At 51.2% G+C, this 20320-nt stretch overlaps 1 protein-coding gene across 1 annotated transcript in view; it reads right to left on the minus strand.

Moving 5' to 3' along the window:
• Positions 1-20320, minus strand: part of LOC126517558 (protein O-linked-mannose beta-1,2-N-acetylglucosaminyltransferase 1-like) — a 294129-nt gene that overhangs the window by 122505 nt on the left and 151304 nt on the right. The window lies entirely within an intron of this gene.

Below are 20320 nucleotides of genomic sequence, written 5' to 3' on the forward strand. Positions count from 1 at the left end.
CGCATCGACATATCCGACACGGGAGTTTCGCAGCGGTAGCCATTAAAGGTAAACTTCGTGCATTCATTTTCCTGCCATCTGCCGCAGCTGTCACCATATTTTCTTGCCGAAAAATGACCGCGAAAAGAAAGAGCTAAAAAAAAAAAAAACCCACTTCATTTGTCCTTATCACCGACTCGTTCTGGCCCCTTGAGAAGGTGAGGACGTGAGCAGTGGAGCAAACGAAACGGACCTTATATGCCGATAAGATAAGAAAGGGCACAAAGTCATTCGAAGCCAGAAGCACGGAGTTTAGGTGAATCCGCGCATACTTTATATACTACCCATGATTCCCATCTCGGCTCCCGTAGGTCACACCACAGCGACTGATTTCCATGCAGATTTCTTTTGTAGCAAACTATATCTATCTATCTATCTATCTATCTATCTATCTATATATATATATATATATATATATATATATATATATATATATATATATATATATATATATATATATACGCAGCTCCTCCGGCTGTTGTCGTGTATACATCTCACGGACGCGCAGACAACCCTCGAACGGCGACCAGTGAAGCGGCGTGCTCCGGACCGAACGGGTTGCTTTCGGTCGAACGACACCGCGGGGCAACACGGCGTGTCGGGTCGAGCGGGGATACACAAAACTATAGGGTTGCGCTGTTTAAGGTCATACGTCATACTACGTAGCTTAGGCGTAGAATAGCGCCACCAACACCGCCACGGCGCTGTGTGTACGTGCGTGCGAGCGCGTCATGTCTCTTGTGTCCTGCGCTGGGGCGCGCTACGACCCGAGCTCTTACGCACTGCCACGTGACCCACGCGTCCCATAAAGTAAGGCGGGAAGTCAACCGCGCCTCGAGCATAAACAGACAGGGCTGCCGGCGCGGCCCGCCGAAGTGAGGGTCGGCCAGAAAGTGTTTGGTCAAGGGGAAGCTGACCATCGCGCGACCCCCAGGGCAGAACGGCTCGCGAGGACAACTAACGCCGCGCGCAAAACAGAAACGAGGACATCGTTCGAACATGCGTCGGCCGTAGGGACACGAGGAGGCGATTGAAAGGGAAGTGAAGAAGGTGTAGTAAAAGGCCCAGGGAGGAGAGAGAGAGAGAGCGGGTTGGGAGAAAGGGGGGCGTGTGTACGCAGCAAATAAGTCATCGCGGCGTACACGACGGGACGATATCGTCGACGAAGAAAACAAGTGGACAAAAAACAGCGAGGAAGAGGCGATGATGGCCCGAGATTGGGGGCGGGCAGCAAACAAGGAAGCGAAACAAGCGAAGCGAGCAAACCGACGCTTTCGTCCCTCCTCCCCCCACCAGGGGGCGAATCATTCGTTACGCGGACGTCCGCGGCGCAACCAGTTCCCGACGCTTTTCACGCGCAGGCATGCTGTCCGTCCTGCGGAAGAAAACAAAACAAAACGAAAACAGAAAGAAAAGGGAAACGAAGAAAGGAAAGCGAGACCCGAGGGGTCAAAAGGCGTGCGGCACGTACAGCTCAACAGAGCTCTAGGCCGACCGGACGGCCCATGCACGCCGTCGTGGCCCCGTTCTTTTTTTTTTTTTTTTTTTTTTTTTTCAGGCACGCACGAACGGCGCCCCGGATCACTGGGTCGCTGCGGCAGTGCGCTGCCTGCTCGCTTCTTCTCTGTGGGTGCTTAACAAAAGAGGTCTCGTGACCCGGAGGCAATGCATGCCCGGCTTGCCGAAGACGCGCACTCCCCCCGTAACGACGGGCGTGCTCGTGCATAATTTAACGGGCAACTTTTGAGCATCGGCCCGCTGACATCGATCTATTCCTCCTGTTCGTGCCGATGCCTTTGTCTTCCAAGTGTACCTCTTGTTCATGTTCTTCTTCTTATTATTATTCATTCCGTTTCATTTTAAACTCAACCCGTCGCTGCGGCTATGGCGTTCTGCTGCTGAGCTCGATGTCGCAGGTTCGACCCCAGACCGCGGCGGAATGCAAGAACGCTCGTGCACTTGGATTTACGTGCACGTTATAAAGAATCCCAGGTGGTCAAAGTTAATCCTGAGCCATCCTGCACGACGTCTCTCACATACAGCGCCATGTGTTTCTTCGGGACGCAAAACTCCACGAATCAATCGATCGATCACGCCGACTGGGCATTCAGATGCACTCGCACAGCGAGAGTGACGTCGCCAGCGATAATTATCGTTGTCTACACACACACACACACACACCGCAGCTATAGAAAACCGGTCGGAGTAGAGTTAAGCACGATAGACAGCGTAAGCTAAAAACAGAAATGAACGAAACAAACGAGAAACCAACGAGGAGTGGACCAACGATCACCTCAAATTTAACAAAAGCCTCAAAGGCGTACACAGTCGTCAAGAGTGAGCGGCCAAGCATTCTTCCAGGCACTAAACGACTGATGACTTTGCGGCTCAAGCCGCTTGTAGGCGCTTTAAAGTGACATTAAGGTCGAATTCTTATTCTTTCTTAAAAGAAAAGCGATAGGCGCGACTCGCGGCGACACCGTATTACGACACTCGCGAGGAACTGCGTTGACGCTGATGGCCGAGGCGGCGCGGGCGGCGGAAACGTCGCACAACGCCACGCACTGTTGCATGCACGACAGATTGACGATGCGAAGGGCGCCATGCACCGTAGCTCTTTTTTTTTTTTCGGCGCGGCTTCGGCTGATGTATGACGTCACTAAAAGTGCAAGTCTGCCTTGACCCTTGCGCCGAGGGTCGTGAGCCGCCACAGAAACCGCCGCCTATCCTATTTCTTTTTCAATTGGCTTTTACTCAGAGATTATTTTGTGTTTACGTAACACCACATCCGTTTATTTTCGACTGGTTTCGAGCCTGCTGCACCATGAGACCCTATCACGTAAACCTATTGCAGTTTGTTTTAGAGGCGCAGCACTTAATGGCCCGTTCCTGCGGCGAGTAACGGCGGCGTTGGCGTAACCGAGGGAACTAGCGCGAAGAATGAAAGCGAACGCGGAGCGCAGCCGTAGATGAAATGCCATGGCGAAGAGAGGAGGAGGAAAACGCTGGAGGAGGGTGCAGCGGAACCACCAGGCGGAAAGTGGAGGAGGAGCGAAGGGGAGACGGCCTGCGCATGCGCTGAATTGCTGGAGGGCCACGGTATCCTCAGCCGCGTGGGAGATCTCATCTGCGTTTCCTCCCACACTGCTCTCGCCATTCAAATATTATTAATAAAGATATTTTACTCTCTCTCTCTCCGAGACGGCGGCGGGAAAGGTTGCCGTGAGGTAGGGAGAGCTACGCTCGTCCGCGGCGTCTGTTGCTGAGGTTAGACCGCAGTACCAGCGTGAGTGACGTGGATCACTGCTCCTGTAAGGGGCGATGGCGAGCGGCTACGAGTGAGGCTCGATGTGGCGCTCCTTTGGGTGTTGCCGCTGACACTGTTGGCACGACTTCCCCGTGGCGAAGGGCCGCTCTCGTCGTTGGTGGAAAGAAAGCGTGAGAAGAAAAGCGCAGTGCCGAGCAAGACAGGCTGTGCGGCGACGATGGCTATGATAGGGAGCCAGAGTAGCGCGCGTCGTCTGCATGGAAAGAAAGCACTGCATGAGCGAAGGTCTGTCTGCGGCGGCTGCTGTGAATCGCATCCACGCGCTGCCTCTCGCGATCTGCCGATTAGCGAGGCAGACGCGCCACACTTCGCCCCGTTTCGAACGTGCCGTACGATCGTCCGACAGATAGTCCGCGCCAGCCAATATATCGCGAAATGAAAACACGTACAGAGCTGCGCTCAAATTTCGCATTAGGGAGTATTGCAATCGTCGGTGAATTTTTTTTAAATTCCAATGTCCTGCGTGAAATTTACGTAACCGCCGACGCAAGCATCGATCGGGCGGTGACCCGCAGCGTTGTCTGAACAGCCCAATCAAACGCTCTCCTCGTTCACAGGAGGTCACCTTTGTTCGCTTTCAAAACGAATAACATTGCCTACACTGAGCGGTTTGTCTTATCTAATTGGCTGACAAGAGGCGAGGTGTACGCTCAAGTGGAGAGGGTATCGATGGGGGCCGAGCGAGAGCAATGAAAATATATAACCGGATGAGGAAGGGGGCGCCGGCGTCTGCGATTGGTCCTCTTCCCTTTACTTTGCTTGTGGTGACTGGTCGAAAATCGCGGCGGCGTGCAACGGAAGGTTAAGAATGGCGCTAAAACGGATCCTCAGCCATGAAGAGTTAGCAGATCGATGTCGTATACGAGCCGAAAGAGCTCTATAACGTTTTACTGCCTCGCAAAGATCTTTATTATACGGAAATAATTCCATGCTCACCGGCAGGTGCGAGTAGCGAATGCCTGAGCGGTGGGCGGGCAGCCATCTTCTATTACTTTCGGAACGGGGCAGCCTCGGCTACTCAGAAAAAAATTCAGTTTTGTACGGCGTATTAATGCATCTTTAACGCGTACAAGCCACATTTGACGCGGTGAATTATCGCGGTTTTGTGACGTCGCGTGAGAGACAGGCGAAGTGGACGCTGCCCGAGAACTTTTGAACAATAGCAGAGGGCTAATGGCGAAAAGGCGTCGAATCAAGAATAATAATTCTTTTGTTCAGTTTAATCATGCACAATCAGTGTGTACACGTCATACCAGATGGGGAGATATCGCGGTTTTTTGCCGTCGCGTGACACATAGGCGAAACTGCAGTGGCCCAAAACTTTTTGACCAATCGATTACGAGGTCCAAGCCCAGGCCGTCCAGCAGGTCTCGGCGGCCCTCGAAAGGCAACGACCGAGCGAAACCGGAGGGAGGCTGCCACCCCAAAAGAGGGGCAGGCGCGGTCTACCAAAGGGAGTAGTGCGGCCACGGCCGGAGTAGAGGCGCCACACGCCGCGTCACGGTGACGCCTCCCTTGCCGGGGAAGGCTAATCGTTCTGCAGGCATTCCTGATAAAGTTGCTTCGCTCGCTCGCACCAATCGTGGAGGACTGATTGCAGAATTGGAATAGAAAACTTTAGAAAACATTTACGTTATAGCGCCCTTAGTCTATAGAGCTTTCTATAACTATATGTCTTGGTCGCGCGGGCATTTCTGACGTTTTATTTCTATTTTTAGAGCGCAGGTCTTAGGCGCCCATTGCTGCGTTGAGCGTCGGCGTGCCTAGGCGGCGTAGCCTAGCGAACAAGCACAGCAACAAATGAAAGAGCGTAGGCGGAGCGCAGCGGGGTATGAAATACGGCGAGAGTGAAGAGAGCGCGAGGAGGAAAGCGGGGTATGAAATACGGCGAGAGCGAAAGGAGCGCGAGGAGGAAGGCGGAGGGGGAGAGTTCAGCGGAAGCATGAGGAGGTAAGCGGAGGAAGCCATCTTGAAGAACCACCAGATGGCGCTCAAGTGAGCGCATCGGCGGCAGCGGTGGCACCAGGCGCGCGGGGGAAAGACAGAACCAGAAGCTCCACCTTCGCTCATAGCCTTCTCCGCAAGTGTTTCCCGGTAATGATTACGGCTGCATAAGCTGCAGTTGCCGGAATGCGGGAGCTGTACGGCCGGTCTATATATAGCGCCGCGCGGCGTGGGTCGATGCGGTAACTGGTGCGATGCCTCAATACATCGCGAAACGAAAACACGTATGCAGCTGCGCTCAAATTTCCCATTAGGGTGTATCGTAATCGGCGATGCTTTATTTTTTCGAAAGAACTATAGGACATCAAAATGCGCGTTTTCCGTTTGGGAAGCCAACGCATATATTAAAGGTATGCTAAAAAGAAGCGCTATATCAGTTGAGACTAATAAAGTATTTCACGAAAACTCACTTTTCGCTAATTATGCGATACTAGGTTGTTTATTAGATTTTTTACAAATTTGATGTCAAAGTTCAATTTTTTTTTTCGCGCCGGAACTCCAGTGCCGGTACGTCATTGTGACAGCACGAATTATAAACTTCATACTTCCCTTAGGCTCACATAAATTTCGCGATATTTGCCAAGTTCAATCCTTTTCTCCTTTAATATACAATACAAACAACTTACCTGTAAACAACTAAATCAGGCTTTAGCAGACGTCGTCGAAATTTGTGACGTCACGGAGAGCTGGTGCGGCAACTTCACGGTATTTCGTTGTTGCCAGTTTTCTGGCTTACACACTGTAAACCGAGATACATCCTTAAGGATGCAAATGGGTCTATAACTCGCTCTTCTACAACCGCAAGGGTGTGAGTTAGGTGTAGACTGTAAAGCACCCTTAAGGGTGCAAATCACTCTGCAGTGTACGAAGCCTCTTCTTATGGTAAAACGTGACAAATATTCTTTAAAGGAAAGCTTTGGCTTTTCTCTATTTGGGAACCCTTCCGGGTCTTTTCTAATCGCGGCTGCTGGCTGGGCGCTGCTGCTGTCCTGCCGAATAGCTCAATGGATGGATGGATGGATGGATGGATGGATGGATGGATGGATGGATGGACGGATGGATGGATGGACGGATGGATGGATGGACGGATGGATGGATGGATGGATGGATGGATGGATGGATGGATGGATGGATGGATGGATGGATGTTATGAGCGTCCCCTTTGGAACGGGGCGGTGGGTTGCGCTACCAAGCTCTTATTTCATTGCCTAATGTCCTACGTATGTTAAAAAAAGAAAAGAAAAAGAAAAAAAACACGATGAATTCCCACAACCGAAGTTTCTGACCTCCTATTGTGAACTTTGTTTTGGTACGTCTTCGTCTTTTGTCGTTTCCCCACTCTTCTTCCAACAATCTTCCAATGGCCTATTACTAATCTCTATTGCGGACAGGTTTACTTTCCCACCTGCTCTCGCTGAACCCAAGGGCTTCAAGGAGGCTAGTGATTCCTAAATCGACCGCTGGGCAGATATCTTCACATTCTAATAAAAACATGCTCCGCAGCTTCCCTAGCTTTACCGCAGCAAGCACATGCTTCTTCTTCCTTCTTATATCTCGCTATATAGGTGAGTGTTCTATAAGGCATCCCGATCTCGCTTGGAAAAGTAATGAGCTTCCCTTTGAGTTATCCTAAATTGTTTCTTTCCTGATTTCGTATTTTTCCCCTTAAGTAGTTACTCACGGCAGGTTTCTTTTCCACTGCCGCCACCCACGAGATTACTTCAGCCTCTCTGACTTTGCGCTTGACGTTCTTTAAAAAAGGCATGCGCCATCTGGTGGTGCTGCAAGAAACCCAGCGGCGTGCGTGGACCGCTGTGATTGGCTAGCCCGTTCGGCGAGGCAACAGCCAATAGAGACATTTAGCGTGTCCGCTATTCCGGCAAACCGGGGCGGTTTGGGCGGATTACCGTATGGTCGGGGCGTAAACGTGAGCGGCCGGAGCGGTGCAGCTGCCTGGTGTTGCAGAGCTCAATCAGACAAACACAGAGCTAAAGTTGCAGTAACCTACTTTATTCTGCTTCGCTGCTGGTGCAAATTTTCGGTAGCGGCGTAACTGTGTTCATAATTACGCCGCTGTCGAAAACTTACACCCCAGCTAAGAAGAATATAGTAATTGGCTCAGTGTTTAGGTGGTCGAGCTTTGCACCACCAGCTGGCGCCACCGCTCCGGCCGCTCACGTTTACGCCCCCGACCATCCGGTATTCCGCCCAAACCGTCCCGGTTTGCCGGAATAGCGGACACGCTAAAGGTCTGTAATGCCTCAGCTCCCACGGTCACAAAACCCGGCGAGCTTCGCAAAGCTTGGCTTAAAAAAAAAAAGAAATGAATTACGTGCCCTATGTGCAGATCGAACCGCAGTCTCTCTCAGCAAAGCAGCGCGCTGCTTTACTAACTCTTACGCCACAAACGTACTCACATCGTGCCAACGCCAACTACAGGTGTTCCAGACGATCGCCACGCGAGTCGCATCGCATAGGACGAGTGGACGAGTGCGCATGCGCCGCGGTTTCCTTTGCGCCAAAGGCACAGGAATTGAAATATGCAAGTTTATAGCGTTTGATTAACCACTTTCCGAAAACTTCGCTTCGTGAAGCTTTCCTGGATGCGCGTTGTATCTGCGTAATTATTGTTTGGTATTGTAGAAAGATAATTCACTAATAAAGGCGAAGTCATTTTTTTCGCTTCAGTGTACTTTGATGGACGTGAATGAATGTGGGAAAGTTTTGACAGAACCTCGTGCTTCAGTCATATTTGCTTTTCGGCGAGTTCTTCATTAAACGAAGGAAGGAAAGGGGAAAATAATGAAAACGATGGAGGAAAAACAACAAGAGACAAATAAAAGGGGAGGCCAGGATGGAAGGAGCCGTAACTGGACTTTATTAAAAAAAATTGCGTTTTGGATTAGTTTGATTTTTTTCATATATTTGATTGGATTTAAGCCTGCCGTCGCTTTGGTGATGCGAACACCGCACATTCGATTAAATATATTGTCATAAGTGAGAAATCAGATATGTATATATATGCAGTTTCCTGCTTCAAACCATCGAACTTCACCAATTTAAACATTAATCAAATTCTGGAGTTTCCCGTACCAAAACCACGATCTGATTATGAGGTATGCCGTAGTCTGGGGACTTCGTTGACCACCTGGGGTTCTGTAACGTGCAGCCTATGCACGATGCTCGAGCGCTTTTGGGGACAGCACCCCAGCGGAAAGAATAGTGTCGATCTCGAACCCGCGACCTTGTGCTCGACAACTCAATGCTACAGCCGTTGAGCTACCGACGCGGAATCGTACGTCACGAGTCGCCAAAGTTGCTTTAAATAAATGCGCGGCCCGAAGTATCGCGGCATGATCACAAATCCCTTGTCTAATAAACTTTTGCAACTGATTGTAGACAGCTTTCGTTAGTACGTAAATTCCTTGCCGTTTGCGCCAAGTTACCGGATCCACGGAAGGCAGAGGCAAAGCTGATGGCGACATCTTGCGACGCCTTGCGAAACTACAATGAGCCTGATTTTTTTAGCGTAGGCGTTGTCACGGAAGAAAGCTCGTAAGAGGACTGCACGTTAACGATACATGTCACTCATAACGCTTTACACGAGCAGTTAAGTGGTATATGGTAAGTAACAGAAGGGCTAGCGTTGTGTTTCCTCATAGTTAAACACTGCGTCACCAGATGGCTCTACTATAGCCTTGTTAGTTTAGAGACTATATAGGCTCCTATACAGTAACACTACGTTGCTTTATATTGTTACCGTATGCCTCTCCGGTAACGGGGTACTCCGAAAACGGTATTACATTTATGGACAAGCCAGAGAGAGACAGAGGAAAGGCAGAAGGGTTAACCAGATGAGAGTTTCCAAATTTCTACCCTGCACTAGGGCGGAGAGAAAAGGGCTGGTAAAAGCACAAGTTGAAACTCTCTAGTAACTTTGCGCATGGGACGTGCGGTGGAAAGACTACAACGCCATTCGCGACACGCTGCTGTCCCAGACATTCGTCAAGCTCCACACAATATGGCCCCGACGCCTGCGCGAAACAACAAACGGAGGACACCAGTGCGGAAGCAATTTTCCTTTCACACTTTTGTCCACCGTGGGAACACACGAGATGGCAGCCTGTCGGACGACGTGATTGTGATATTATTATAAAACACACACCGCGCTCGCCCGAGAAGAGCCCGGAAGCAATTCGGCGCCCACGACGGCGTCACAGGTCGACACCTCGGGGGAAGGCATCGCCGCCGACGTCATCTGTAAAAGGAAGGTGGGAGAAGGCTGTGTGCAGAATAGCTTCTGTGCCTCGCCGATCCTCCGAGCCGGTCGCGGTGACTTGCGGTGATTCGGACCGACCCCTCTCCCGTTCCCGCAGAGCCCGTCATCTTCAGCGCAAGAAAAACTCACTGCCGCGACGGAATTCGGGCGGGAGAAATCGCGAAGGAAGGCGATTGGCGACGGTTTGTCCGATCACGTCTCCTGCAATGCGAGAGCCTCGAACTCTCCAAGAACAACCAGCAGGCGAACGCCGTACTCTTAATGTCCGACGTATATCTGACGACCGAGGTCATACGCCACGCTGAAATGACTGAGGAGGTCAGGCTAGGAGGGGAGCGGGGACAACGGGAACTTCATTTGTTTCTATGAAGTTGAAACTTTGTCCGGTCGGTGTTGCACAGTTGAGATTATCGAACACCAGCGCTCAGACAGAGCGCATCCAAAAAGAAAAGGCACTCGCACCGTGCTCTTTCTGTCCTTTCTTTTTTTTTTACCGCCACCTCGATAAAGGCGGAATTATAATTCTGCATTACACTTAGAGGAGTTCTTCAAGTAATAACTGTACAAATTTTATGTCTTAGATGAAAGTATCAATACGTTTTTGCCGTACGTTAAGAACCATCTTTTGAAACGCACAAAAATATGCATTACACGATAAGTTGAAGCCGTTCCTACGGCGTTATATAAATTCTGACGTCAAGGATTACGTTGGAGCGCTTTCTCTATTTGAAAATATTACTCGCACAGCGCGTTCACTGCAATGTGTTTGCTCAGAGTAGAGAGAGAGACACACACAGAGAGAGAGAGAGAGAGAGAGAGGAGAAAGGCAGGGAGATTAACCAGAGGGGAACATCCGGTTTGCTACCCTACGCTGGGGAGAGAGGGCAGGGGGAGATAGCTTTACAAAAACCCCTTCAGGTGCCACTTAATTCTGTCCATTGGAAATTTTGTTTCAGCACGCTTCTTGCATCTTCGAAAGCATAAAAAGCGTACAGCCGGCAGAACGTATTAAGAATTTTCGATCCTTCAGAAAGCTATGTCAAGTTTACAGATTATTGACTCTATGCGATAACCTTCTACAGGAGCGTCAGACATAAAAACATAGAATATTACAGGTCTAGCATACTTGGAAAGCACGTTTGCAGCCACTTGAAAAATATGCGAACACACAGCCAGCCGTCTACCTCCAAACACGTGTTGCTAAAACATTTCACATAGCATACAAGCTTGCAGCTCAGGTCGCAGTACATGTATTCCAATATGCCACGTTTTAGTTATCATTTCCATCAGCGCACTTGGATTTGTTGCGCTAGTATTGGCGTGTACAAACGTGCATACAGCGCCCGGAATAAAATGCTTGAAACTGCGATCGTTCTCCTAGCGAAGAATGCTTACGAGTGACACAGTCGAATGATGCTCAGCTTTGGACAAAAGTGCAAACACCTGTGTGACTGAAACGACTCGCTTCAAGCTGAACTTCCTGGGAACGGAATCCATTTTCCACCACTTCATTATCAGGAGCTACCGCATCTTCCTCCCTGGGGACTAGGTAGGTGTACTCGAGTCCTTCCTTATTTGAAGCGTTCAAGGCCAAGTTCACGAAGCGGCGACCGCTATAGCTGATCAGCAGACCTTGTAATTGCGGGTCGCAATACGTTACCAGAGGAAGGAACCAGGAGGCGAGACTGTTATATATGGCAAATCGTGAACAAACCTTACGGAAAGGTTTCCTGGATAACCCCCCCCTCCCCCCCTCCCTTTCTGCTGCACCCGTCCATGACCCGCCACAGTAGCCGCGAACTAACGAACCTCAATTGTAGCCAGCATCCGACCCGCCAATCGCAAGAAACAACAGTTGAACTTATGTTTACATTTATAAATATAAACTTGGCAGGCAGTTGAACTTGGCAGGCGCATTCGCTCATGAAAGAAGCATCACGCTGCGGGACGATGCCAAGCGACACGGCATCGTCTCCCAACTGCGACAAGTTGTCTTTTTCGTCCACTGCCATTTCCCCTTCCCTATATGCCGATACTACACGCGTATACTGGATCCGGCGAGGTCATCTAGGGAATTTTATTAGTCTGCCGTCACCTTTGTGGTCACCTGCACACGGCGGCGCTTCCGTCAGCCGTCCTTTGAGTGCCTGATATCACCGTTCCGCGGCGCTGCCCGTGGCGAGTGAAAACGAAGTTTACAAAAAAGAAAGAACAAAAGAACAAGGGAAAACGCACGGCACGCATCGTAACGACCACGTGTCACCTGCGTCATACAAGCGCGCGCACCTTCGCTGCACTTTTACACTCGCCAGCACCGGTGGCACGGCGCCACTCCGCTGGTTCCGCTGAAAAGCTGCGTGCGCGTGTGCCGCGCTCGACAGAGCCCGCACAAGGACACCACCGCCGGCCCATCACACGCACGGCACTTCGCTAGCCTTACAGCAAACGGCGCGCCGACCGTACACTGTGAAATAATTGACACCCTTAAAAAAAAGACTTTCTATAATACACACCCTTACGCCATAAAAGGGTGTAAAGTTGGGAGTTCTAAACCGATTTACACCTTTCATAGTCGTAACGGAGTAAAATTGGTGTAAAGGTGTGAGCTATAGCTCGATTTATACTCTTATTCACGTTTAATGGTGCACATTATTTCGCGGTGTAGTGGCAGACGTTGGTGTGTTCGAATACACGAAACTTTCGAATGACGAATCGAATAATGTCCATCGCGCAAGGAACGATGGAACGAAAAATGTTAGGCGTAACGTTCAGACGCAGGAAGAGAGCGGTGTGGATAAGAGAGCAAATGGGGACAGCCGACATTCTAATTCGCATTAAGGCAAAGTTGGGCAAGTCAGGTAATGCGTAGGTTAGATAACCGATGGACCATTAGGATTATAAAATGCGCGCCAAGAGAAGGGAAGCGCAGTCGAGGACGGCAGAAGACAAGGTGGGGGTGATGAAATTAGGAAATTTGCGGGCGAAAGTTGGAATCGGCTGGCGCAGAACAGGGGTAATTGGAGATTGCAGGGAGAGGTCTTTGTCCTATAAAGTGGACAAAAAAAGAAAAAAAAAGCAGCTGCTGCTGCTAATGATTATGAATGTCCTATTCGGTTCGGCCTTCGAACCGAGTAGGACATAGTCCTATTCCGAATAGTCACGATCCGTATATACGGATACATTTTTCGAATACTTTTAGAATATTTCAGAGCCGTGAACGCTGCTCAATGAAACAAAGAATTAGAGCAACAGTGCAAGAATTCAGGCTAAAACATGCGAATAAGACATGAGAAGTTAAGTTACGTCTCTCAGGGATCCAGAGTTTACCGGCCCCGGCAAAAAAGCAAGAATTCGTACTCACCGTACAGCCTCGACAAGCGAACAAGCTACATATATTTTTCCTACAATGCTTCATTTGTACTTTTAATAAACAAAGCCTCATAACGCGCAATGTAATAACCGAAACTCGCTAACGTTATTCATACTATAGGAGGTAAACACTGATAATATCGGTGAAAAGAGATGTTCATTATTCGAAAAGCATTCGATTCGACTCACTTCTGGCACAATTGAATTCGCGTTCTATTCGGTCTCAAGAATTACTATTCGCGCACGGGCCGACTGCTCGCACTGGATCTCGTCGTCAATTTTTCGTACCGGGACAGTGGAGACTGTCAAATCTGCAATTTTCTGCAAGAGAAGCCCGTGCGGCCCAGCCAGAACTGAAAAGACGGCGAATTCGACAACGTCCACAATGGCACATCCCCAGACTGCCCGTCATACCAAGTTAAAAAAAAATTACTAGAGGAAAAAAAAAAAAAACCGCGCTGCGGTTGGTCATGTCATACCGCGTGAATGATGGGTACAGTGCGCGGATTCGTTTAATACTAGAGCTTGCGTCTTTAAGACCTTCTACAGCGTCGTTATTACAGTTTACCTTTTTTCGCCCCAACTTTCCAAGTACAATCGTACGACTGCACTGACCAACGCCACCTAGACAGCACAAGGCCTACTCAATGCGATCCATGATGTCCCCCAATGCTACTGGCCCGAAATTTCCGTTGCCATGGTTGGCGTGACGAAAGCGGTGACGTCAAAATCACCGCGGCTTACTCGGGAGCAGGAGCGCATGCCCATTCGATTCTATGGCAGTCGGGCCAGTGGCATGACGTCATGTATGGGAGTGAACATGCCTTGTGCTATGTAGGTGGTGTTTCGCCGACCCGACAGGCGCGAACGTGGCCGCGGCTAAAACGAATATTTGCCACAGCATCTCGCAGGCACGACGCTATAGACCACAGGCGCCACATTTCACACTAAATTTTTGTTTTTTTCCGCGAAACTCTACGCGACCCAAGAGACGCAGGGTATGCCGACGCTCATTGGCTGAACGCTGCGGACCCGGTCAGCCTTGGGCAGTCCGGAACGAGAAGTGGAAAGAAGGCTGCAGTGCATCAGGCGTGCACCGGCCGCGACGAACGACGCATACACATCAAAACAGTGCACTGCACCCATCTATCTTCCTCACACCCAACAAAAATGCTGTGGAGACAAAACCTTTTAAGGTCGCTTCTCGTTGTCAACCGGTCTAAGAGCCGAAAGAAAACTAAATCAGACTCTCGTTAAACGGAACCTCAAGGGACCGGGTATAAATAAGTTAGGTTTATCAGGCGTTCCATTTACCGAGAGACCGAACTCGAAGAGCACGCAAGATGCTGTTGCGAAAGGGGCAGGCGCTTCAGTGTCAACAGCGAATAATAGGTGAAGCCGATCAAAGCTTCTTGTTGCAAACTTTTCTACTTGCACGCAGCTGCTTACTAGAGCCAGCAAAACAAAAGTGCGTTAGAGTGTCATATCTAGCAAAAAAAAAAAAAAAGACACACACACACACACACACATTTTAACTAAGCAACCGCCCTCGAAGTCATCGATAACATTGATATTCGCCTCCAGCGTGAAACACAATGTGCGGGCGTTTCTGTGCTGCCGACGGGAAAGCTAAGCAGATTCACTGCTCGCCGACATTGCCAACGCAAAGAAACCACAGCAAGCCTACAGCAGAGCCACACTAACCATGGCACCAACAAAATCCAGCAAAAGCCGCCTACGCGACAGCGCTTTTAAAGGACGGGCGAGAAAAAAACCCGAGAAGGAAAGGCGCTAACAGTAACGTCTGTCCGGATGCCATCCAGATTGGTCGCTCAGTTTTATTTTTCGATAATATCTTTAGTTCCGTTCGCACAAAGTTCGAAAGAAAAAATGTGATACCGTCTAACAAATTTTCTTCTTCTTTTTAATTTTCTTAATGCGATACCTACCAATCATAAGGGTGTTACATTTAAGCAGTAGTTTCTTAGCATAAGGGTTACCGAGATTTGACTGCATAGACATCCTCGATCAGATGGCACTCGCACACGTTCACACCAGCACTTCCATGTATGTCGACAAACATTGTCTATCCAGATTGTTCCCACAAAAGCACATCTTTTGTTTGCACAAAACACGTTAACACAGGCTTAACATCGCACGGTGCTTTCCCACACGTTCACTTTTCATCATGGATTTCCGCGTAATCCGGTGGCCTACTTCGAATGCACTACACATTCATTTTCCTTTCTCTCTTCTTTTTTTTTTTTTTTGACGTCGGTGAAGTCGCGGACGTACGTCTGACACAAAGTATCTAACTGTCCCACCCCCCCAAAAAAAAAGAAGAAAAGAAAAACACACACACACACACACAAAAAAAAAAAAAAAAAACCGGTGGCAACGAAGTGATGACACGCTGATGTATAGTGTCCCCTGACTTTGGCATTGCGTTATACAGCAAAATATTTTAGCTACATGTTATTTCTGGGCTAATTTTGAAAAAAAAAAAATTATTCAATGTCCGCAGGGTTGGAGACACGCGGTCTCAGTAGACCGGCCGCGCTATCTCAGTGACTGGCGTTACGCAGTTCAGCTCGAAGTCGCGGGTTCGAACCCTGCCGCGGCTGGCCGCGTTTCGGTGGGGTCTCGCGCGAGTACTTAAGATTCAGCTGCGCGTTACAGAATCCCAAGTGGTCGAAATTAATCCGGAGTCCCCCACTATACGGCATGCCTCACATAGTGAGATCGTGGTTCCAGCGCGTAAAACGTCAGACATTAACTGAACTTTTGCGGTCCGAGGAGAACAGCTAGGTGAATACCGAGGCCGTAATATTGTAACGATTATGTTTCCTTCCCTCAAGGGTGGGGTAGTAAACCAGACGCATTTCTGGTTGACATCCGGCTGCCTTCACCATTTCTCCCTCCACCTAGTGCTATTCCTTTTCCGCGCTGCATCGGTGGTAGCACCGAAGCACCGGCGTTACCACTGTTCTTTAGACCAGCCTTGAATGGTCTGCGATGAGAAAGGAATGGAATCGAGCGAAAGCAATCCTTACACTGCGCCGAGCCAGCGCGCATCGCCCCGCGGCGACCACCCGAAAGAAACCGCGCGCACATACCGGAAGCGCGATGCAGCGCCCATCTTCAGAACGACGACGACGACGGAGCGAGATACGGAGCAGCCAACGGGCAAAGCCGCGGAAGAGCCGGACGACTCTCTCGCGGCCTGCAGGCAGCGCATGGCGTCCGCCCCGTGTGCGTGTATACCTGTGAATTGCGGCCCCGCGGTGCTGGCTTCGGCGCCTTTTGTGATCCGACAGCGCGGTGCGCGGAGCGGGTGAAAGCGTCCGCGGGCGCGTTATCCTTCGTCAAGGGTATACACACACACACAGTCGGCGCGGGACAATGCGGCGGCGGCAGCAGCAGCTGAAAAGACGGCAGCACTTCCGGCACCGTACTCTCGAGCGGATGGATGGCTGGATGCCCGCGGCCGTGGATGCATGGACTCGCCAATTACCGCACCGCCGGTGCGTCTGGGAGCTCGCAGTACGTGTGCGCTAACGAAGAATCGGCAGTAGAGAGAGAGAGAGAGAGAGAGAGAGAGAGAGGAATAAAAGGGCAAAGGGTCGGAGAATTAAAGCGAGCGTATAGCGCCATGTGAGTGAGAGCGCGAGCGAAATTCGGACGAGTGCCGGCTGTACGTATACTCGTTAGCGCAGAAGATGGAGCGGGTTGTCACGAGAACGCATTGTGTTATCTTTTGCCGATCGATGACGGCTTTTTGTTCTGAGTGTAACTGTCTTCAAGTTACCGCTCAGAACAAGACGCGTGTTGTCACCAACACTTTAGCGAAAAAGCTGTGTATAACCAGATTGCGAGCGTGGCCGAAAACGGTATACATTAAATTCTCAAATGTACCACGCGGTACACTGTTAAAGAGAACACTTTTATGCGCGGCTTTCACTAGCAGCTGGCGCTTAGATGCAAGTGCCAACTGAAGCTGCGTCAAGGTATCGCACGTGTGTTCAGGAAGATGCCGGCGCCACCCTTATGCTCTGTGCTCAAAAGCCGGGTAGATTAATCACCCGGCATAGGAAAAATAATTCGCTTGTGCTATAGATTCGCGTGTTCTCTTTAATATTGGACCGCGTTGTAGTAAATAAGCGAACACGTACCAGCGATTACATCTGGAACGTACGGTGAGACACGCGTACGAATAGCGCACGAACGATCCGTAGGATTAAGCCCAGACCACACGCATACGCTTGCCGACGCGCGCAAGAGCTCGCGTCTATGCGCCTTGCGCCTGCCGCGCCTCGCGAGGATTGCCGGCTTTAACCTAAACAAGAGTCGCGCGCGCCGGCGAGCGCTCCCTCCTGGTATGGTGGCCAGACGCCTAGGTAGACATATCGCTTCGTATTGAGCTAAGCTTCCAAAATGCGCAATCTAGATATGGCCACTCTATCCGTCCGTCGAGCTGGCCCAGGACGCCGCTCCACACACCACGTAGCGCGACGTCATAATCCAGCCACGACGTCATAACGAACCCACAAGCGCGATCGCACACTCCAGCCACGTCGTGCGAAGGGGGCGAATAACGTTGCGCCACACGCACGACGTGGCTCCATGCGGGCGCGTGGCGACGCGAGTCAGCTCGAGCACCCACATCTGCCCGCAACAGATCTATCTGCGCGCTCGCGCCGCGCGCATCGAGGCGCACGAGCTGTCCCGCACCGTCTGCGCATGCGTAGGCGCGCGCTGACGCGTGCGTGTGGTTCGGCCTTCAGGCTCGGCGAGCGACGACTGCGCTCGCAGTTTTCGTTATGACCGTTGCGGTTAGGCGAAGCGGCGCTTAAGCGAGATGCTGCGATGACTGTAACTAACGAGGGGCACCATTTAGGAATGCGCGGCTCGCCTTCAACGGGAACGAGAGGAAACGTTGCACAAACGATTCTCGCAAACGACGAGCGGATTCGCCAAGTTATTCGCACACTTTACTGACAATCGTCCTCGATGGTTGGCGAAGCTCCTTTTCCTGGTTTGCGCCGTATGCCACTCTACACCGTAACTTTCGAGCTCCTATAGGTCAGCGCAGGCGAGCTACTGAAAAACGCTCTTCCAGGTCACTAGATGGCGCAGCGTTTGTAGGCGGGCGCCGGCGCGAACAAGGGTCGAGCAACCACTGCGCGCGCTCGATTTACCACCAAGCACGGGAGAGGAGAGATTCACAAGCCGGGCGTTCCAGCGCGCTTTCGCGGGGCAATTCCGGAGATTCTGTTCCCCTCGCCCCCCCATAAGCTCGCGCACCCTCTCCTCCAATCGAAGCCCGGCTTTTTCTCGAAGCCTCGAGAGCTGCAATTTGCCCTCTCGACGGAACGAACCTTCCAAAAAGTCGCTCGCCCCTGCACGCACCGGCTACACGCATATACGCCACAGTAGACCGCCGGCCGCGAGCGCCTTCCCTCCCCCACGGTCTCAAAAAAAACTTTCCTCGCGCCATTAACTTTGCCCGAGACAAACACAGTCGCCAACGCATACACGCGTCGACGCGGGCACACAAAGAGGCCAGTATTTTGGAAGCGTGCGTATACCGCTTTCCCCGCATCGGTAGCAGCCATCGGCTCAGCCTACGTTCTTTTTTTTTCTTCTTCTTCTTTCGCGCAGGTCGTTCGTTCATTAGTCGTTAACGGCCAAATCATCCGGCCCGTTAACCACTGGTCGAGGAGCGAGCTATAGCGCTAACGCGACGTCGTCGACTTCGGTTTACTCCCACCCTCTCTCTCTCCCTCCATCTTCCCTCCCATGCCTGCCTGCCTTACATGCCAGGTTGTTGCTGCTGCGCTCGCCGGAGACTGTATGCCGCTCGCGCAGTTGTGTGTACGGAGGCCACCGAGGGGCCCTACGCCCGCGCAGGCGCGACGACGCCCTTCACTCAACCTAACGAAGCGGAAATAACGGCCCGTTAGCGTCGCGCTACGTATCCTCCCTTTAACGACGCCATCCGTCTCCGCCAGGAGGCGCCGGGAGCCCGGTCTTGGCGCGTAAGCGTCGCCCGATATCCGGCCAAGTATAGAACGCGTATACGCCGGACGGATTGACGCGCGTTAAGTTCGCTCTTGGTATACTCGTGTGTCAGCCTGCAGGCAGCCGAACAAACAGATAAAGCAAACAGACGCTGAGAAATGAGGAGAAACAATCGGCAAAATGCTGCAATGGTTGCTACGAGGGGGTCGCAGTAAACCCGGTTCACGTACCGGCGAGACACTTTAGCGCGAAGATTAAATATTTTCTATTCACGCTGCGCCTAACGCGAACTCGCGGGAACGTTTCCAACGGCGCAGGCGACTGCCAGAAAGAAAAAAAGGAAAGAAATAAAATTAGGCAGAAATCGTTGCAATATGCTTAAAAAAAGAACTTTGATTAGGCTGCATCCGCAATCGGCCCGTCTCCCTCGCTCCGATCCGCCGTCCACGTAGGCAAGACGAGGGGGAACGGGCGTGAGAGAAAGCTTCCGCCTTAACAGAACGAAACAACGAACTTTATTTGTTGCCCTTGCTCGCCGCTTCGGCTTCGTTCAAGAAATCTCTCATTTTTTGAGAACAAACAAGACTCAGACGGTCGTTTCGGAAGTTTACCTCCCTCGACAGTCCCGAGCGCGCCCGCGTGCGAACAGTTTTCCCCCTCCCCACCCCCCTCTCCGAGATACGCGCGACGCGGAGTCTATTATTTATTACTCCGAGGAGCCGCGGAAATGGCGAAGCATTCCGAAACTCCGTGGTTAACCGGAATCGCGCACGCGGAGCGAAGACCGCCCGCTATAGCAGCGCGTGCCTGTCACTTGCACCACCTCGCGAGGCTGACGAATGCGTTGCCTCCGCCGTGATATAAATAAACGAGCGTCGTGCGCTATACCGGAGAAAGCCCGGCAGGCAGGCCGCGAGAAGGCAGAGCCGCGGCGACCATTGTGCGGCGAGAAAAACATCTCGGCGAAAGCGCGAGAAAGGTCGAGGATAGGCCTGCGCTATAGCGAGTGGTTTTCCTCGGCGACCCCTATACGACGGTGAGTAAAAGGAAACAGAGATAAGAGAGAGAATAAAGTAAGGGAGATAAGGATAAAGAGGGGCGTTTGCGTCTGAGAACGGCACGCCTATAGCGCGCGCGCGAGAGAGAAAGATGTATCGCCCGCAATTCCTCGCTTTCGTCCGGCCTTTCCCATTTCGAGGCGCGCGCGCGAAATGGTGCGGCCATTTAGACGGGAGCATTCCCGAGGGGAGCATTTCACACTCCGCAGAGAGGGAGAGAGA

The sequence above is a fragment of the Dermacentor andersoni genome, chromosome 11, assembly GCF_023375885.2.
Source record: "Dermacentor andersoni chromosome 11, qqDerAnde1_hic_scaffold, whole genome shotgun sequence".
Taxonomy (NCBI): domain Eukaryota; kingdom Metazoa; phylum Arthropoda; class Arachnida; order Ixodida; family Ixodidae; genus Dermacentor; species Dermacentor andersoni.